The following is a 20697-nucleotide window of genomic DNA, read 5'->3' as shown; positions in this document are numbered from 1 at the left end:
GCAATGTACATTTGAGGATGGAACTAAAACTGACCTCACATACTTTATCTTTTCTGTATAATTCTTGCAACAAACTCAGAAGGACAGTATTTTTATTGTCTCCATATTACAGTTTGTGGGACTTGTTGATTGGACTTGTTAATTTATAGCTTAGAGAACAATCCTAACCCCTTGCTGCTGAATAAGGTTAGGATAGGCTCGTCTACCAGTCATGGCCCCTGCTGTGCCCACAGAAGGATTGGTCCGTATAGTTAAAGGTCCGTATAGTTAAAGCTATGGTTTTCCCAGTAGAGATGTATGGAAGTGAGAGCTGGACCATAAAGAAGGCTGATCGCCAAAGAATTGATGCTTTTGAATTATGGTGCTGGAGGAGACTCTTGAGAGTCCCATGGACTGCAAGAAGATCAAACCTATCGATTCTGAAGGAAATCAGCCCTGAGTGCTCACTGGAAGGACAGATCCTGAAGCTGAGGCTCCAATACGTGGGCCACCTCATGAGAAGAGAAGACTCCCTGGAAAAGACCCTGATGTTGGGAAAGATGGAGGGCACAAGGAGAAGGGGATGACAGAGGACAAGATGGTTGGACAGTGTTCTCAAAGCTACCAGCATGAGTTTGACTAAACTGCGGGAGGCAGTGGAAGACAGGAGTGCCTGGCGTGCTCTGGTCCATGGGGTCACGAAGAGTTGGACACGACTAAACGGCTAAACAACAACAAGGCTTGTTTACCAGTCTTGGCCCCTGCTGTGCCCACAGAAGGATTGGTTTCAGAGATTCTTGAACTTAAAAAGCAAAACATCAGACAACAGATTTACTTTTGCACCATATTGGCAGTGGGGTAGAGAATTTAACTGACACATTTAATCATTCCTACATCAAACTGTTTTTACAGCCAGGTTTATTTCTTATTTTTGTTCAAGCTCTTTGCATTCCAATTCAGCATTCCAGCATCTTGCTAGTTATGTCACTTAGAACCTTTTCCTAGTACAGGATATGGCAGAATATAAAAAGCTTACATTTTGGACCAGAGGACTTTTGGATGGTATACCTTCTTTTGCTAGAATTGAGTAGGTTCATACCATTGTAGTTTTACATTTACACCGTTGGTCCATTCTCTCTTTTACCCCCCCACCCCACTAGCAAAATCCCACCCACCACCATTTCCCATGAGCCTCTAAGCAAGCTCTGAATAGTTACCAAATTAGTCAACCAACCAACTCAAGCCTGAAGCTTGAGTTCCTCTTGAGCAACCTGGCCATTGAATTCTGCACCAGCTGAAGTTTCTAAACCCTCTTCAGAGATGGCACCATGTATAGTACTCTAACCTAGAGGTTACCAGACCATAGACAACAAAAGTTAGACTATCCCTGTCCAGATTGTCCCTATCCTGGGCCACTAGCTGAAGCTGATAGAGGACACTCCACACCACTGAGGTCACCTGAGCTTCGAGCAACAGCAAAGGATCCAAGCTGCATACCTGGTCCTTCAGAGGGAGTTTAACCCCATCAAGAGCAAGCAACCTCCCATTCCTCTGGTCCAGGGAACTGCCCATTAACAGTGCCTCCATCTTACTGTTGTCGGCATCCGGGGGCCAAACGGCCAGCTGGCTAGCCCCCAGCTGGATCGTGTCCTTCCAGCCGTCATGCTGTGAAGTTCCTTGGGCCTCTGGTGCGACATAAGTCAGCTACCCAAGTGAGCTGACATGGGCACAACAACTTGAACTGAGCTTCGGTTTATTGGCTCTCATCCAGTCCATTACTAATGCAAGACATGCACATCCACTGCCACGCCTGCAAATGTAAAGGAATAGAGCTGTGTGTTGTTGGCATGCTGCTGACAACAGGGCCATCTTAAGTATATCCGGTGCCATGGTGCAAAGATCCCTGTGGTGGCCCCCCCCCATTTCCCAGTTGCCGACCTTTCGTTCCCCCAGTACTCAGGTGTTCAAAAGCTCCAGTTTCTGCCAGTCTGCCAATGAATGATCAAATCCTACAAACAAACCCACCCTAATCTGCCTCTGATCAACCAGAGTTTACCCTATCACCACTCCTAACCCATTAAATTTCTTCAGGATCCATCTCTGAACATTAGCCTCCCCCCTGCCTTTTAGGGATGTGGAATACAGATTGACACCTGATATAACCGGTGTATCAGTGATACAACCCTACTTTTGACCTAATCTGAAATCTGCGTTCAGTACAGTCCACTTTCACATAAGGTATGCTTAGTATGCTTAGAATTCTAGCATACTAGCAACAATAACATTCAGATGAAAGAGATGGAAAATGTAGTATGACACACGGAAATATTTTCTTCGAAATGTCCAAGGAAAGTGAGTCTACAACTGACTTTAGACAGCTTGTCCCTTTGCTGAGCTGATCTTATTAATAAAGTTAATCTGAATGTGCTCTTCTGTAATAGAAACCCAGTTTAACAAAGGATGCCACGTTTAAGACTAAGCTTACTGTAAGTCTACCGTTCACATGTGTGGCCAGATCACAAATATGTTTACTTGGAAAAAAGTCCCACTCTTTTCTGTTTAATTGTATCCAAATACTTGCACAACAGGAGAATATTAAAGTCACTTTTCTGTAGATTCGTGTTGCGGCGTGGACGGGACTGGGCCTTTTCAATTTTCAAACTATTGTGCAAAAATGAGATATTTGTGTATGTGGTTTTATAATCTTGTTGACTGCGTTGCTGATTTCAGTTTTCTGCTGTGAAGTTGAGAATGGAAATGTCAAGGCAGTTTTTAGTAGTGTAGCTCTCTCCTTTCAGCAGCATAAAGCAGCTAGTTGTGGCAACTGCCAAGAGGGGTGAGCAGATGGCACAGGCTAGCCCATTACCGGGTCATGAGGTAGTTTTGCAGTAAGCTACCAAATGCTTGCTGTTTGTTGAGATTATTGCAAGGAAAGTCTGATACAGCAAGGTACCATACCCTCTAACATTTCTCTAATGAAAATAGGGATGTCATCCAATAATAATAATAATAATAATAATAATAATAATAATAATAATAATAATAATAATTTTATTATTGACACCCCGCCCATCTGACTGGGTTTCTCCAGCCACTCTGGCCAGCTTCTAACATATAACCCCAGAGTTGTCCGCGACGGAACATAACAGTCAGGGGTCCCTTTAACTTTACCTTTAAGGAAAAGAGGGACATTTCAGGATCAAATCAGAAACCAGGACGGCTTCTGTAACTCTGGGACTGTCCCTGGAAAATAGGGACAGTTGGAGGGTCTGAGATACTCCTTACAATCATTCCTAAGTTATCTCTTGTTCTGAGAATTTAAAATATGTAGGTGGGCCATAGGGAGTAATTTTATTTATTTATTAAGAAAAGGGAAGGCTGGAAGACACAAGTAGCACTCGCCTGGTCTCCTTTTCTCTACTCAAGGTGCACAGCACCAAAGGCTAGCCAAGTTGTTTTGTGGTAGAAGAATACAAATACCTGGGATTAAAAATAAAACAAAGATAAATGAAATACTGTATTTTTTGCTCTATAAGACTCACTTTTTCCCTCCTAAAAAGTAAGGGGAAATGTGTGTGCCTCTTATGGAGTGAATGCAGACTGTGCAGCTATCCCAGAAGCCAGAACAGCAAGAGGGATCGCTGCTTTCACTGCGCAGCGATCCCTCTTGCTGTTCTGGCTTCTGAGATTCGGAATTTTTTTTTCTTGTTTTCCTTCTCCAAAAACTAGGTGCATCTTGTGGTCTGGTGCGTCTTATAGAGTGAAAAATACGGTAATTAACCATTTGCTGTCTGTGCTTTCGTTATAACCCCAGAGGCAGCTGCCTGAGGCTGCTGCTAATGGTAGGGCCAGGTCTAGACAATGCAAATCTGAAATGGGTCAGCTGCAATAGTGCAATCTGTCAGGGATGCTTATCTGAGATTCCTGCATTGCAGAGGGTTGGACTAGATGACCATCGGGGTCCCTTCCAACTCTACAGTTCTGTGATTCTATGTACACCCTCCTGAACCTAAACATTTGCACCTGCATGCCAGTTTAGGGCAGCTGTCAGAATATTCTTCACCAAGAGCATGAAACAAGTGTTTGTGGGTCACGAAACTGACATGATTGGTCAGTTGTAATTTGCTGAATCGGCAGATCCTATTATAATTGGGCTGGGAAGGAAGCTCACATTAAAATCAAAAGCAGTACACATAATTGTTCTTAGCAGAGAAAGAGGGACTTGTTTCTCGGTGTATTTTTGTTTAGCAAATGTTCTGCAGGTTTGTGCGGCAGCTTGGACTGGCGCCAGAGTGTATTTTTTATAAAGCCATGTTTTTTCCATTACCCTGCAATGGTTTCCCTATTTCAGCTTTCTCGTCCATCTCCAATCCTGCCCCCAACTCCTTTTTATTTTTTTAAAGGATTCTTGAGGTTTCCCTGCTAAGGCCTCCTCTCTGTCCTCGATAAGGTTGAATTCCCTGATGGTAGTTTTAATTGTAAGCATATGCTGTTACCGTGGGGCTGCCCTTTGAATTGCAGTCCTTGGTATTAATGGGTGTGCTTGCATGTGCAGAATAATACTTGAACTTACTAAATTAAAGCGCTGCAGCTTTCCCTTCATCAAGACAGATCTTACGAACAATGACATTTCAGGATCATGGTCAGAGAGAGTTAAATTGTTTAGCTTGTTGGGTTTTAGTCCAGTCACAATCGGTAGGGGAATACTACAGATTGATTATATCAGGCATAATTATCTCCATTATAAAAGCTTCATCCACAGTCCAGATAAATCAACATAGTCCGACCAAAGTTTGTAATACAATGATTTGATGTTCAACTTAGATATGTTATTGAACATCTGAAGCAACACAGATTTAATATCTTAAGGTATTGAGGGGAAAATATTAAGAAGCAGGAAAAATAGGAATGCAATTCAATTACCCAGTGTCTCCTCTTACTGGTATGTTGTATGTTCTGCCACTAAATGTGATTCTGAGCATATAACCCCAGTTCTGGCATTGCTGCTTTGGCTGCTCATACATTTCTGAGGCTATTCAAAGTGCTGGTTTTAACACATCTCTTGACTTAACACACCAGGAACCTGAGGCCCTTTCCTGACTTTCAGAGGGTGGCAACACAGGAGCAAGCTTTTTCAGTTGAATAAATGAATCTTTATTTGCTTCAGCCATCGGCCATGGCAATAAAACAATGCGATATACAGTGGAACCTTGGGTTGCGGACGTAACCCGTGACGGAGGCACGTCTGCAACCCGCAGCATTCGCATCCTGAAGCGCCGCGTCTGCGCATGCACGAGCGGCGAAACCTGGAAGTAACCCATTCCATTTCTTCAGAGTTTCCCGTGGTCTACAACCCAAAAACACATAACCTGAAGCGTTCGTAACATGAGGTATGACTGTAAGCTTTTTTGCTTATTTCCCCCCTCTCCCACTGGTGGAGGAAGAGGGGGGTGGGGGAGCACACCACCCCTGGCACCACGATCCCAGTGGGGTGCCATCGCGGCTGCCCCCTGCCACGCCCCCGGGATGCGTACCAGCCACGCCCCCGCCTGCTCTCTGCCACTGCCCTCTCCCCAGTCTATGGAGTGTGCTCCGCAGGGAGGCCTGCCTGGCTCCAACACCGGTGTCCTTTTGATTACAATGACGATTACGATATCTTTATTGTCATTGTCCCATGCAGAACAATGAAATTGAAAAACTACATAAAACTACATAAAAACTACATAAAACTATCACAAAACTACATAAAACTACATAAAAACTACATAAAACTATCACAAAACTACATAAAACTACATAAAAACTACATAAAACTACATAAAAACTACATAAAACATTCAAAAAAACCCTAAAAACTCTAAAACCCCATTTTAAAATACATTAAACTATACTAGAATCATAGAATCATAGAGTTGGAAGAGACCACAAGGGCCATCGAGTCCAACCCCCTGCCAAGCAGGAAACACCATCAGAGCACTCCTGACATATGGTTGTCAAGCCTCTGCTTAAAGACCTCCAAAGAAGGAGACTCCACCACACTCCTTGGCAGCAAATTCCACTGTCGAACAGCTCTTACTGTCAGGAAGTTCTTCCTAATGTTTAGGTGGAATCTTCTTTCTTGTAGTTTGGAGCCATTGCTCCATGTCCGCTTCTCTGGAGCAGCAGAAAACAACCTTTCTCCCTCCTCTATGTGACATCCTTTTATATATTTGAACATGGCTATCATATCACCCCTTAACCTCCTCTTCTCCAGGCTAAACATGCCCAGCTCCCTTAGCCGTTCCTCATAAGGCATCGTTTCCAGGCCTTTGACCATTTTGGTTGCCCTCTCTGGACACGTTCCAGTTTGTCAGTGTCCTTCTTGAACTGTGGTGCCCAGAACTGGACACAGTACTCCAGGTGAGGTCTGACCAGAGCAGAATACAGTGGCACTATTACTTCCCTTGATCTAGATGTATACTCCTATTGATGCAGCCCACTATACTATACACTATACTATAGAAACCCCTTATGCTACGTTTCGAACCAGAACTGCATTTGCATAGAAACTGTTTCTCAGGTGGCTAGTCCTGGCCTTTATAACCCTATACCTTCTTCCAGAAGGCAGAAGTGCCTGGCTGAGACATATCTCTTCTCCCAGGTGTGCCTATTACTATCCCTGTATTATATTTTGTTGTTTTGTTGTTAAACTTGATGTTTGGGCAACTTCGAATCCCCTGATCTTATGGTTCTTTATCTTCAAACTGGGCTTCAACTGGAGGACCTGTGCAGGTCCTGTGGGTTACCCGAGAGGCGATGTCCAAGTCCGGTCCGTGGTCAAGGTGCAACGTGGAGGCAGTCCGTAAGTAGCTGAAGCTGGGTGCAGGGCAGGGAGTCAGGTGTAGTCAGGAACAGGCATGCAAGCAGGGAGCCAGGGCGGGTCAGGAACTCTGGCAGAAAAGCAGGACAGGGTTCAGGCAGGAACTAGCAACCAACAATGTTGCACCCACAACTTGGGACTGGGGCTGACTGGCTTTTATCTCGCCGAGGCATAGGGCGGCCCCAATCCTCAGGTGACTCGCCTCTCCTGGCCTTAAGGCGACCACTCCTCCTGCGGGAACTTAGTTCCCTCCAGCCTCTCTGCCCTGAGCCTCTGCAGCTCAGGAGAGGCTGGAGGGTTACCGGACCCAGAGGCAACCTCAGCTTCCTCTGACAGGGCTGAGAGTTGAGCACCTGCAGGCAATGGGTCCTCCATCACCTCAGGAGCCAGAGCAGACTCAGCTGATGCCTGCACCTGAGGATCCAGCACAGGTGAGGACCCTTCAGGCTCATGCCCCAGCCCTGGCTCAGCTGGTTCTGGAGGCGGGGAATCCTATGCAGGCTGGGATCCCTCAGGTTCAGCATCTGAGTCTGAATCCCAGGCCATCACAGGACCCCTCCAAACAGAGGATCTCTGCAAAATAGGACATATAACCTCTCTGCTCCCTCATTCCCACCAAATGTGAGTTCGAAGCTGAGAAGATGACTTCTGCAACTATTTCTGATGCATGGGAAGGCTCCAATGGGACACCCTAATAGCAAACTGATTACTGCAGTGGGTTATTTAATTAATATACGAAGCGGTCCCAAATACAGCAGCAAACATCATAAACTGCCCAATGCCAGCCAGTGCTGTCCATGTAGGCTTCTATTTCGTTTGTATCATTTCCCTAACAACTTTACAGCGGGCGTGGTGAATAGCGTCACCGTAAAGAGAATGCTTGAGAGGGATTCAAATAGCAGCGTCTATCTAGGTATGTATGCGATGAGATTCGAACTTGCTACTGTCAAAACTCAACTGAAGGAAACGATGATGAAGGAAACCTTGGGCTTTTTGCTTTAACTGAAAGGTGGGTTAGAGATGTCTCAAACGAATGCCCTGGAAGCAGGCGGTAAAACGTGGAAAGGTTAGAATTTAGTGCCGAAGACTGGTGACATTTGAACAGCATTCGAAGGCGCAGGGCATTAACTGTGGGTATTGTACTGGAAATTCTATCAAGTAATGGTTTAAGATTCACCTCACTCCAGCTAAGGGCACGATTCATGCAGAGGTAGACTTCCAGCTGGCTGTGGATCTGTGATTTGCAAATAGGACTTCTGTGTGTAGTAGTTCCTCCTTTGATCCAGTAGCAGCAGTTGCATGCAAGAAGTCCCTTTTGAAAAGGTTACAAACACACTCATCAAGTGCTCAAAAGAAGGAGAGGGGTTGGGGTGGATTCTGTCTTCCCATACAGCTGATTGTTGAGGTTTTAGTTGTGTGGGCTCAGGATTACGTGTGCCTCTGAATCTTCTTTCTTTTTTTTTTGCATTCTCTCTTTCATGGCTGTGTAGCAAGCTGTACACAAGTTCCTTCACACTCATTGTACAGTGATACCTTGGGTTACAGATGCTTCAGGTTACATATGCTTCAGGTTACAGACTCCGCTGACCCAGAAATAGTACCTCGGGATAAGAACTTTGCTTCAGGATGAGAACAGAAATCATGCTCCGGCAGCGTGGTGGCAGCGGGAGGCCCCATTAGCTAAAGTGGTGCTTCAGGTTAAGAACAGTTTCAGGTTAAGAACAGACCTCCAGAACGAATTAAGTTCTTAACCTGAGGTACCACTATATATTGCTTTGCTCTCACGTTTGCTTATAGGTAGGCAAACAGTGTTCCATCTTGAGACTTTAATGGTAGTGTCAGGGAACTGCCATCAGCTGAGAGGCGAGAGGTGGAAGGGCAGCTGGATTACAGAGAACCTCCAAAAATCGTGGGAAGCAGCACTTCCTTAGCGGAGGAAGGAAGCCCCACCTCTAGTGGGGAAGAGCTGCAGGGCTCGGAGGATGCAAGAAAGAGCCAAGACACCGTGCCTGAGCCCTTTACCCAAGCCTTCCCTGCGCAGTCAGCTTTCGCACAGAGAGGGGAGGCGTCTGCTGGGGGTCAAGAGACTACTCTGCTGGGGAAAGTTTAAGGACCGCCCACTCTCAGATTCTGCTAGTGACTGAGCCAGACATGGAATAGCGGCGTTCTGCATTGTAAATGTTTTTGCACCAATAATAAAGCCTTTGAAAAGACCAGTGAGGGATCTTGCCTGTTCGCTCTCGAGCAACCACATCGATAGGCATAACAGGTAGCTATTCCTAATTTTTAGACCTCTTTTCTACTGGATGTCAGACAAAGCCCCAAACAGAAAATGTGGTGAAGAAATGCAAGATTTTGGACTCAGCTAAAAAATGATCTTTTATAACACTGGGGCACCAGATGGCGCTGTACATTACGACCCTTATGAGCTTTACAATGCGTTTTCCTGAAACGTTTTTTGGGGTGTGTCTAGATCCAGCCTTTATTGCTGTTATTTTAGCAAGCCGCTGGTGCCTACAAAGAGCTCTTTTAAGTGGCTAATTTCAATTTTTTTAAAAAATAATTAGTCTTTTTAACAGTCTCATTGATTTTTCAGTGTTGCTTCTCCTTGCCCGCATGGCTTGAGGGATGGTTCAGGTTAAAAAAAAATAAAAAAATAATTTGGAAACGGTTCTAAATAAATGAAGAGACGGGAGCTAATTAGAAAAACAGCAGTAAAGAAGCACGGAAGCCTCCATCCGATTTTACCTCAAGCACCAATATATTTTAAAGATGATTACTGAAATAGAAGTTGCTCCTCTGAGCTAACCTGGCGTTGCCTGTGGTGCTTGGTAACTGATTAGATGCTAGCTAGCAGCCCATGCTTGAATGACTCCTGAAGCTGCAGTTCTTCTGCAGCAAGTTATTGATAGAAAGCAAACAACATTGTGCTCCCGCATGGCCATTATGGATGCAGATATACAGAGACACTATTAGCAAAAATCCTTAAGCCAGTGAGGTCTATCCTCCTGGGTTTCTCTCTTGTACCCACACAAACATTTTTGTCTGGTTTCTCTCTCTTTACAACCCGAATGTTCTATATAGGAGTTGCATGTGGTGACACTGTTGTGCTTCATAGATGCCCCCACAATAGTTGATAAACCTACAGTTTGTGGGTGCCAGACCTCTCTAATTAATCCCTGGGTCCAGCAAGTGTTAGAATTTGATCAAGCCCAGCTAGCTTCTCATGAGACGATAGCCTGGGTGATGAGCCATTAATGAGGATTAAGGAGCTCAGGGCAAGATGGCAAATGGGAAGGGCCTCTCTCAACAGATCAAGCCAGCGTTTAGAGTAGAGAGGGGTGTGGTGTTTGTGTGTGAGTGTAAGAAGTAAAGCAGCAAGCTACAGAGTCAGAGCATGATGTTTGATTTATCTTTGAATCCGAAGCTGTGGCTATGGGAGAAACAAGACCCTTTTGGGTTGTTGATGCTGTGCATCCCTCCATTGTAGGCTCAGGTTGGATATCAAAGAATAAAAGAACCACAAAGTTGGAAGGGACCCTGAGGGTCATCTAGTCCAACCCCCTTACAATGCAGGAATCTCAGCTCCAGCATCCATGACAGATGGCTGTCCAATCTCTGTTTAATAACCGCCAACGAAGGAGAGTCCACCACCTCTCATGGAAGTCTGTTCCACTGCCAAACAACTCTTACTGGTTCTTCCTGCCTCAACGCAGAACCTTACATTTGTCCCTATTGAAATCCATTTTGTTAGTTTGGGCCCAGGTCTCCAATCTGTTAAGGTCATTTTGAATTCTGATTCTGTCTTCTGCAGCATTAGCTACCCCTCCCAGTTTGCTGTCACCTGCAAATTTGATGAGCATCCCCCTCAATTCCTTCATCCAAGTCATTTATAAAGACATTAAACAACAGGCCCAGGACAGAACCCTGCGGCACCCCACTTAACACTTTTTTTCCAGGATTATGAGAAACCATTAATGAGTACTCTTCGGGCTCAGTCAATCAACCAGCTACAAATCCACCTAACAGTAGTAGTACTAGTAGTAATAATAATAATAATAATAATAATAATAATAATAATAATAATAATAATTTATTTATATCCCGCCCTCCCCAGCCGAAGCCAGGCTCAGAGCGTATAACAACAGTAAAAATTACAGTTTACATAAAATCACAATCAATTAATTGAAATACATTCTAAAATCAATTCATTCTAAAATCAATTCAGAGTCAAATTAATGGCAACCATTAGGTTAGAGGATTACTGAAGGAGGGGGTCAGACTGTGCCTTGGCCAAAGGCCTGGTGGAACAGCTCTGTCTTGCAGGCCCTGCGGAAAGATGTCAAGTCCCGCAGGGCCCTAGTCTCTTGTGACAGAGCGTTCCACCAGATTGGGGCCACAGCCGAAAAAGCCCTGGCTCTGGTTGAGGCCAGCCTAACCTCCCTGTGGCCCGGGATCTCGTTCAACCCACATTTTACCAGCTTCCTTGCAAGAATATCATGGGGGGCTTTGTCAAAAGCCTTACTGAAATCAAGATACACTATGTCTACAGCATTTCCCTGATCCACCAAGTTTGTAATTCCATCAAAAAAAGAAATCAGAATGGTGTGGCATGACTTATTTCTGAGAAACCCATGCTGGGTCTTTGTAATCACAGCATCCTTTTCTAAATGCTCACAGACCGACTGTTGAATTAATTGTTCTAGGACCTTCCCTGGTATCAATGTCAAGCTCACTGGTCGGTAGTTACCTGGGTCTTCCATTTCCTCCTTTTTGAAGATGGGGACAACATTTGCTCACCTCCAGTCTGTAGGGACCTCACCTGTTCTCCAAGAATTTTCAAAGATAATAGACAAAGGCTCTGAAATTAGATTCACAAGATCCTTCAGTATATCCCTGGATGTAGCTCATTAGGCCTTGGAAATCTGAATTCATTTAAAGTAACTAGGTGTTCCCTAACTACCTCTTTTCCTGTCTTGGGCTGCAGCTCCCTCCTTACATCATTTATTCTGTTACCACCAGGTTGTATGTGTAAATGAACCATCTATCACAAAGACACCACTGTCTCTGCTGTGCCTCATTTCCAAGCACCTAGAACTCCTGGAACCTTGCCCTGCTCTGAGATTGCAGTGCAATGCAGCAGTATCTAACTCAACCAATGTCCACAGTCCACAATCCAGTCCACAGACCTCACAATACAAGCTATGCATCCCTTAGCATACAAAAACAGAATACAAAACCAACAAAATCCCCGTGAAATGTTCAAGATAAAGAAGAGTGGAGTCAAGTGGAATTGAGTGGGGAGCGGAGCATAGAAACACTGAATGCTAAGATACAACTTGCAGAGACTGGAAGCTGATTGTGCAACTGCTATTTTTGGCAACAGCCATGATAGTAACCTCTTGTTTAGCTTCAGCTTTGCAGAGAAACAAATGTTAACTTACTTCTCTTATAGTCTTCCTGTAAAAACATTTTTGGAGCTCTAAACAACCTTGTACCCCTTTGTAGACATTTAAGATAAAGAAGAGCAATGTACAAAACATAGTCCCCCAAACAAGCAAAATGTAAGTTACATGCCTCTTTTTCTGTTGTTGAATTCTGCCGCAGCAGGTATTTAATATTTTATCATCTTTGTAAAAACAGCCTGAGGAAGCAGGTCGTCCATAAGCTAATCATGATGCCAATTAAGCCTGATAGGTTGATTTAAATCACTGGAATTTAAACAATAAATCTTAATCATTACTTAAATCAGCAATTCATAACCCTGTGTATTAATCATGCCTTTGATTTTCTGACTTGGTTATTTTCCCTAAGAAAGAATCATTCAAACATCTTGTCTTGATTATTTAGCACAATATATCAGCATTTCCTCCTGTTAACCAAGACCTGCATGTCAATGTATAAGCTGTTATATATGTGTTTAACACACACTTATTTCAATTTTTAAATTTGCTCCCCCCTCAAAAAAAAAGGCATTAGAAATACTTCTGACTAGAAAATCTAGTTAATAGAACTGGTAGTCCTGCAAAATAATATTGCAATATGTAATATAATAAATTATTATTATTATTATTATTATTATTATTATTATTATTATTATTTACAACCTTGGGTCTCCTCTGTTGTTGGACTACAACTCCCATCATCCCTAGTTAGCAAGGTGATGGAAGTTGTTGTCCAACAAGAGCTGGGGACCCAAGTTTCCTCAGCCTCAGCCCTCCAGATGTTTTTGGCCTACAACTCTTATGATTCCTAGCTAGCAGAACCAGTGGTCAGGGATGATGGGTATCAAATAGTAGGGGAAAGGGCTTTATTAGAAAAGCTAACCAATAAACTGAAACTGACACGAGGACAAATAGAAGAAGACGCCTTCACCCCAGTTCAGTACCCCTTTATCACATACACAGCCCAACAAGACAACGAGAATCCCCCGACAGCATACGAATCTGGCTAACCTGATTCAAAAATACACACTCATACTCTCCTCTCACACAAAAACAATTCTCACTACAGCCAACCAAAGACAACCAACCACACCCTAAGCCACCCCAACCTCTCTCATCAACAAGGAAATAGAACAAGTGAATAGTAAGAGAACCCATAAAAACCCCCAACAAAGTAGAACAATAGAAGTAGAATAATAGAAGGATAGCTACCCAACCCCACCCCACTCACCTCACCTCTCCCCCCTTTATTATTATTCTTCTTCCTAATTGTTTAAACCAATTCATGAACCAAGAACATATACACTGACCACTAATAATGAAACATATGTTGTAGATATTTTTCCACATTTATCATGCTATTTTTGTGATATTCAAACAACATGAGGAAACTTGGTATACTTGTTTGTATAACATTATTCTTGTTTATAAAACCCAATACAGTGGTGCCCCGCAAGACGAATGCCTCGCAAGACGGAAAACTCGCTAGACGAAAGAGTTTTCCGTTTTGGAGGTGCTTCGCAAAACGAATTTCCTATGGGCTTGCTTCGCAAGACGAAAATGTCTTGCGAGTTCCTGCGGGTTTCCCCCCTTTCCCCCCCTTTTTCTAAGCCGCTTATCCGCTTATCCGCTTATCCGATAAGCCGATAAGCCGCTAAAAGCCGCTAAACCGCTAATAGCGCTAATCCGCTAAGCCGTCAATGGGCTTGCTTTGCAAGACGAAAAAACCGCTAGACGAAGAGACTCGCGGAACGGATTCTTTTCGTCTTGCGAGGCACCACTGTAAAAGAAAAAAGAAGAAGGAAGAAGAGTGTGAGCCAGTGTTTGATTCTGAGGGAATGGAACTCAATACCTGAAGCAATATTCAGACAGGCAGTTCCTCCAGAGCTCAGTTTCCCTAAGACACCATATCCAAACATGCCAGGTCCCTCTTTCTCCCTCTTAACCAGGAAAGGGAGCATACCAGTTTGGAGATGAAGTGATGGAGTGCTTGAGTCTAGGCGTACTGGAGGGTTGTCCCTTTGTATGATCTCTTCTTCTCCTCCATCAGGGCAGAATTGGGCCTGGGAGGTGTGGTCAGGGCCTAGAAGGGTTTAAAGTGTGAGCTAGAAATAAAATTTTGTTGGTGCTAACTGATCACACTGAGGGATCTGTCAATGAACCTGCAAAGCATCTTCTCTGGACCTCACTCTTCTGCATTTGCATGTCCGAAGGCTCTGCAGCCTTTGGCCTCCTGAGTCATGACCACCACCTCAATCACTTTCTTCTCTACAGAATCCCAGACTGTAGACAGGACCTCTTGCATCTTTGGTTGCCTGACCCAAACTTGTGCCAAGTGGAGGCTTATACATCTGAGAAACAAGCAAACAAAACAACATTGTCACTGGTGACCCTAAGAAGACAACCTGGGGCACGGAGCAAGCAGTTGACGGAGACTGGATTTCACATATTGATTTGAACCAACTGGTAATGCCTTGGCTGCAGCTTTCCAGTTTAATTTCAACATTAGCATGACAGATGTTATTAACACCGTAGCAGTTCTGTTCTTCTTTTCTTTCTGGTGTTTATGTAGGATTGAAGTCAGCAGCCATTCCTGTAGCAACAGGAATTGTAGCTCGAAAGCGAGCTGTGTAGATCAGTGAGCCCTACAGTGACTCTCCTCCCTTGCATATCTGCCTATTTAAGTGGGCAGGCATTATCATGAGAAATCATTTCTCATTATTTCCCATCTGCTCAAGTATAGAGCAATGTGTCAAGGATGGAGTAGAATCCAAAGTGAAGGGAAGCTACCAGTTGATAGGAGTGAGGGGGTGCAGGGCAATGCCTGACAATGATTCAGAGATATATAAATATATATATAACATGTATATTCAAGGATATTAGAACAACAGATTTGATACAAAGTATAAAAAGTAATGGGGCTAAAACCATATCGCTTGTTGATGCAGCCTTGACAGTGCAGCTCTGCAGAGACTCAACAGCTGTTCTGCCCAAGCCTGCAGGGAGTTCAGCTTGACGAAGACCAACATCTTGGGTTAGGACATTGGCAGCAATCCACGCATCAGCACTGGTGTGTTGGGTTGAAATAAACGACAGACGAGTGGTGGGTGTCATATGGGAGGCATCTCTCGAGCATGTCTCGGGGAGTCCCTTTTATTGAATATTACAGCATTGCCACATATGTGCTTGTTGCTGATTGGTTAACACAAATACAAAGCAAAGGTTGCATATAAGCATTAATCACTAATAGATTAAAGGTTGGGAAAGGGAACACAGAATTGGACAGGCATGAAAACCTCCTTGTTAAACTATTACCAGTGATTGATATAGCAAGACTTAAACAGTTACTAGTGATTGATATATAGCATTCATCCGTAGATGTGGTCAACCAAGCACTAAGAACAGGTCAGGATGCAATGTCTCATGAACTCATGGTGAACTGAACATTCTAGGGTGATGAAGGAATGTCTCAGCTTAAAATGGTTTTTGCCAGAGTCATGTGCAGAAGCAAAACTTCCCATCACTGGTGATCATCACACACTTGAAGCGGCAGGCAATTTTGTCGACCTGGCTTGCACCATAACCAGCAACCTGTCCATTGATGCTGAGCTGGAAAATGTATTGGCAAAGTCAACTATGGCGCACCTCTCCCAAAGGGTAGGAGAGAATGTGATGCCAACATTCAACACCGAGATGAAGGTCTACCAGGCCAACGTGCTGGTTGAGCATGCTGCTGTGTGGATGGGAGTCGTTGGCAACTTACAACCTCCAGGAGCAATGCCTCCATGCCTTCCACATGTGCTGCGTCATGAAGAATTTGGGCATCACATGGCAGGACAAAGATGTGCCCCCCCCCCAAGCCAACATTCCCAACATGTTCACATTCCTGTCTCAGCAATAGCTACACTTGGCTTGGTCATGTCCATAAAATGGAAGATGGCAAGATCCTCAAGGATATGCCCTATGGCAGGCTTCTTCAACCTCGGCCCTCCAGATACTTTGAGACTACAATTCTCATCATCCCTGACCACTGGTCCTGCTAGCTAGGGATCATGGGAGTTGTAGGCCAAAAACATCTGGAGGGCCGAGGTTGGGGAAGCCTGATATAAACCTTCTACTCAAGTGTTTCAGTGGCTTCCCAAGGTCTTGAAAAGAAGTCTTCCCCTGTCACCTACAACCAGATCTTTTAAACTAGCAATGCCAGGGACTGAAGCTAGCACCATCTGGGAGCAATGCACCACTAAGTACCAGGGGATTATACCCCCTCCTTGCCTTGTTTTTAAGATTTCAGAGCCACCAGACTAACTATGCTTGAAGAAAGAATTCTGTGCCACGTCGGTATTTGGTTTGATCCAGCACAACAGTCCTTTTACATTCTTAACGTTATTCTATATATTCTATATATTTATTACGTAACAATGTTATGCATCAGCATCACTCTTAAATGTGTAACATATTTTTCGCTCTATAAAGCGCACCAGACCACAAGACGCACCTAGTTTTTGGAGGAAGAAAACAAGAAAAAAAATATTCTGAATCTCAGAAGCCAGAACAGCAAGAGGGATCACTGCGCAGTGAAAGCAGCAATCCCTCTTGCTGTTCTGGCTTGTGTGATAGCTGCACAGCCTGCATTCGCGCCATAAGACGCACACACATTTCCCCTTACTTTTTAGGAGGGAAAAAGTGAGTCTTATAGAGCAAAAAATACAGTAATTGAAAACCAGCAGCTTAAGTTTCATTGTCACACATACAGATATACTGGAAAGATGCATTATTAATGTTGGTCTTTTTTGACATCGCATTGTTTATTTGAGTAGCAGGAGTGACTGCTGTCTCTGAATCTGCTGGCTTGTAGGTAATGTGTGTTTATGTTGAGGTTGGTAGAAGGGGAAGAGAGAGAGAGAGATGCTCAGAATCTCCTGCAGATGTCTCAAGCAATCTTTGTTCCTGTACAACCTTAATGCCACATGGCTCACCCACCCACACAAACCCTGTCACAGCCTCACATTTTCAGCAAATAGAGTTTGACAGCAAGGAAAATTGGGGAGGGAAAAATAATGTCACCAGCAGAGTAAGGGATATCCACATGCTTAAAATATATCAATTAGAGTCAGGAGGATTAGGAAGACATTTAATGAGTGCCTTTTTTGTGTGTGTCTGTTCAGAAGAACTTAGGAAACCATCTTCTGGGATGTTGTGCTGCACAAGACCCTTTTGCAAGCAGCTGTGCAAACTCATATTTATTGTACAGAGGCTAGTGCAAGAAACCTTCCTTGCACTAATAATTTAGAACTGGGATCTCCCTCTCTCTCTCTCTCTGGCTGTGTACGCATTCCTGTTTATTCTGCATCTAGTTCATTCCCACGACTCGTTTAGGAAGCAGTGCACATACAATGTTAGTCACAATCCAGATCTATCGGGCTGTGCCTTGTGAAATATTGCATTTTGATGTGTCCCCCCCCCCAAAACCAGCTTCAATCCAAATTGAAAAAAAGAACGACATAGCTGCTGTTTTAGCTGGTAGTGTGTATACTCTCTCTCTCTCTCTCTCTCTGTGTGTGTGTGTGTGTGTGTGTGTGTGTGAGAGAGAGAGAGAGAGAGAGAGAGAGAGAGAGAGAGAAGGAGAGAGAGAAAGAGAGAGAGGCCCTTTCCTCCTCTTACTTTCTGGGAGAAAAATGCAGAAGACACCTCATGCTTCACTTATCTCATTTTTATTGCTTTGGATAAAAGCCAGGCAGTTTTCTTGCCAAGCTGTCCTGTCCACCAGTATAGAAATTCTCAAGCCAGCAAGAAAAAGAAAGATATTTAACATTGATGGTTAGACCTCAGAATCAGCCAACCCAAGATCTCAGCACACTTAGTAAGGAGACCTGGAACATGGTCTAGGACTACTGGGTATTGCAGCATTGCTGAAACAGCTTAGAAACCTAGATGGGACGCCACTGGGAGTTACAGAGAAGATAATTATTTTTCAAAAAACAACAACAATCCAAACCCTCCTTGTCATATTAATCACTGAAAGGTTTATCAAATGAAGCCACGGTTTCAAAGCAGCTGCTTCTCTAGATTTCAGTTATCTGCCGCAGTTCTCCCAAACATATTCCCCTCATGTACCCACTACAAGTGGGCTTCTCTCTTTATACCAAAAGGCATGCCTTCCCTCGCTGTGCTCTGCTGTTTAAAGGCATTTTCTACCTATGTATGGAAGTGAGAGCTGGACCATGAAGAAGGCTGATTGCCGAAGAATTGTTGCTTTTGAATTATGGTGCTGGAAGAGACTCTTGAGAGTCCCACGGACTGCAAGAAGATCAAACCTATCCATTCTGAAGGAAATCAGCCCTGAGTGCTCACTGGAAGACTCCCTGGAGAAGAGAAGACTCCCTGGAAAAGACCCTGATGTTGGGAAAGATGGAGGGCACAAGGAGAAGCGGACGACAGAGGATGAGATGGTTGGACAGTGTTCTCGAAGCTACCAACATGACTTTGACCAAACTGTGGGAGGCAGTGGAAGACAGGAGTGCCTGGTGTGCTCTGGTCCATGGGGTCACGAAGAGTCGGACACGACTAAACGACTAAACAACAACAACAACAGCTCACTTCCATGCATGAGCCTGGGCTGAGGAGGAAGCAGTGAGAAGGAAGAGAAATCCAGTTCACATTTAAAGGTGAGCCTACTGAAATTGCACTTTGTGCAACAACACATGAATTGAAACTCAGTCCGTCTTCAAAATTCAAACTTCCCTCAATTTTGTGGCGCAGTTCCCCAGCCAAGTAATGTGCAAAAAAATGCATATGCTTAGGTGGATATGAATACGTATAATGAAAATAGCATTCTGTTTGGGGAAATTGCTTTGTAAAAATATGTTTATTAAGCAAAATCGCATACAAGAATATGTGTAGATTTTGAGAAATTAGCAATAAAATGATGATGAATTTTTGTAAGGACTTTTTTTTTTAATGCATACTGAAATGTGGAGAACCAGACTTCAGAATGGAAAAAGAGAAACTGAGATAAACTGAAATTGGCATGTTTATGTATTGCTAATGGTCAGGGAAGCTGAGTGAAGGTGGGGCTTCAATCCTCCCTCTGCAAGACCTTTTTGGTAGGAAAAGTAAATCCCACCCCCTCCATTTTTTTACCTCATGGGCAAGCAAGTGCTTAATAATCTGAGGTGGCAAGGATTCTTTTCTGTCAGTTATGCTGTCAGTCACTTTCCTGGAAAAAGGAACTAATTATATGAGGTAAACTTTCTCCATAAAAGCCTCACAACGGGTAATGTGTAGAACAGAAGTCTTAAATCCTTTAAGTATTTAAGTATTAGATGTGTTTTAGACATTTAATAAATTGATCCTCAAAGTAGATGTGGTGCTGTACTTTTATCCGTCAAAGAACCCTCTGAAGTATGTTGGGCTCAGAGAGATTGGTGCAAGCTCACCTAGCAAGTTTTGCAGGTAATATCTTAACTGTGTTGTAGCTGATGCTTGTAACACGTTCTTATTTTAATAATATCAGGTTCTAGGCAGGAGGAAAGTGCCGCATGCATTGCTTACCTAGCTCCTCATTTTAATTTTAATTCATTTAGTTTGCAGTTGCGTGTCGAGGTCCCCAGGGCCACCCCAATAACTCACACATCACACAGAATTTTTTGTTTAAGATTTTTGGCATAATTTTGGCCACAACTTTATTGAAATACAAATTTGTGAGTGGTTGCTTAGGCATTGGTTGCGACTATCTGCCCCCACCATGGGGGACGGACTGACATTCCGCACGATGCAAAAGTCAGAATAGGGGAATACACTTGGGGGTTACACGGAGCAGGGAACCTGCCCTCACCCCAAATGCAACCAGAAGCTCATTGCTATGGCCCGAGCCCCCTTGTCAGAGTGGACAAGCAATAGTTAGCTCCCAATTCCTTTAACGGAATCCCTTGCAGCAGCAGCATTAGAGGGGCAGGCACAGCCAATCCATGCCCCTCAACCAACCAAACTATAAACCAATGCCTAATCGCGAACCTTACAAGTTGTGATGATTTGCTACGCAGTAGGCAAAAACCAAATGGCCCCAGCCAATCAGCCAGATGGACAAAATTCCTACTGGGCCCCTGCCCCAAGAGCAGACGACCCCACGACAGGCATAGCAAGGTCAAGCGAACAACCCTAATTCTAGGGAGGGGGGGACGGGCAATCTGATGCACGGGCGAAAAGAGGAAGCCCTAGCCTTGTGCAAGGAGTTTTAGCATTTCTGGCTGTCAATCAACAAATGGCAACATTAACTTCTTCCCAACAACAAGGGAAGCCCCAATTGCATCAGTGGCCAACGAACAATTAGCCCGCCCCCAACTTTGGAGTGTCCTGGCGGCCCCCACCGCAACACGTGCTCTCCATGAAGGAGAACAAGCTTTGGCAAAAGAGAGG

The sequence above is a fragment of the Podarcis erhardii genome, assembly GCF_964252035.2.
Source record: "Podarcis erhardii genome assembly, chromosome: 9".
Classification (NCBI taxonomy): Eukaryota; Metazoa; Chordata; class Lepidosauria; order Squamata; family Lacertidae; genus Podarcis; species Podarcis erhardii.
Note: the sequence above shows the minus strand (reverse complement) of the source record.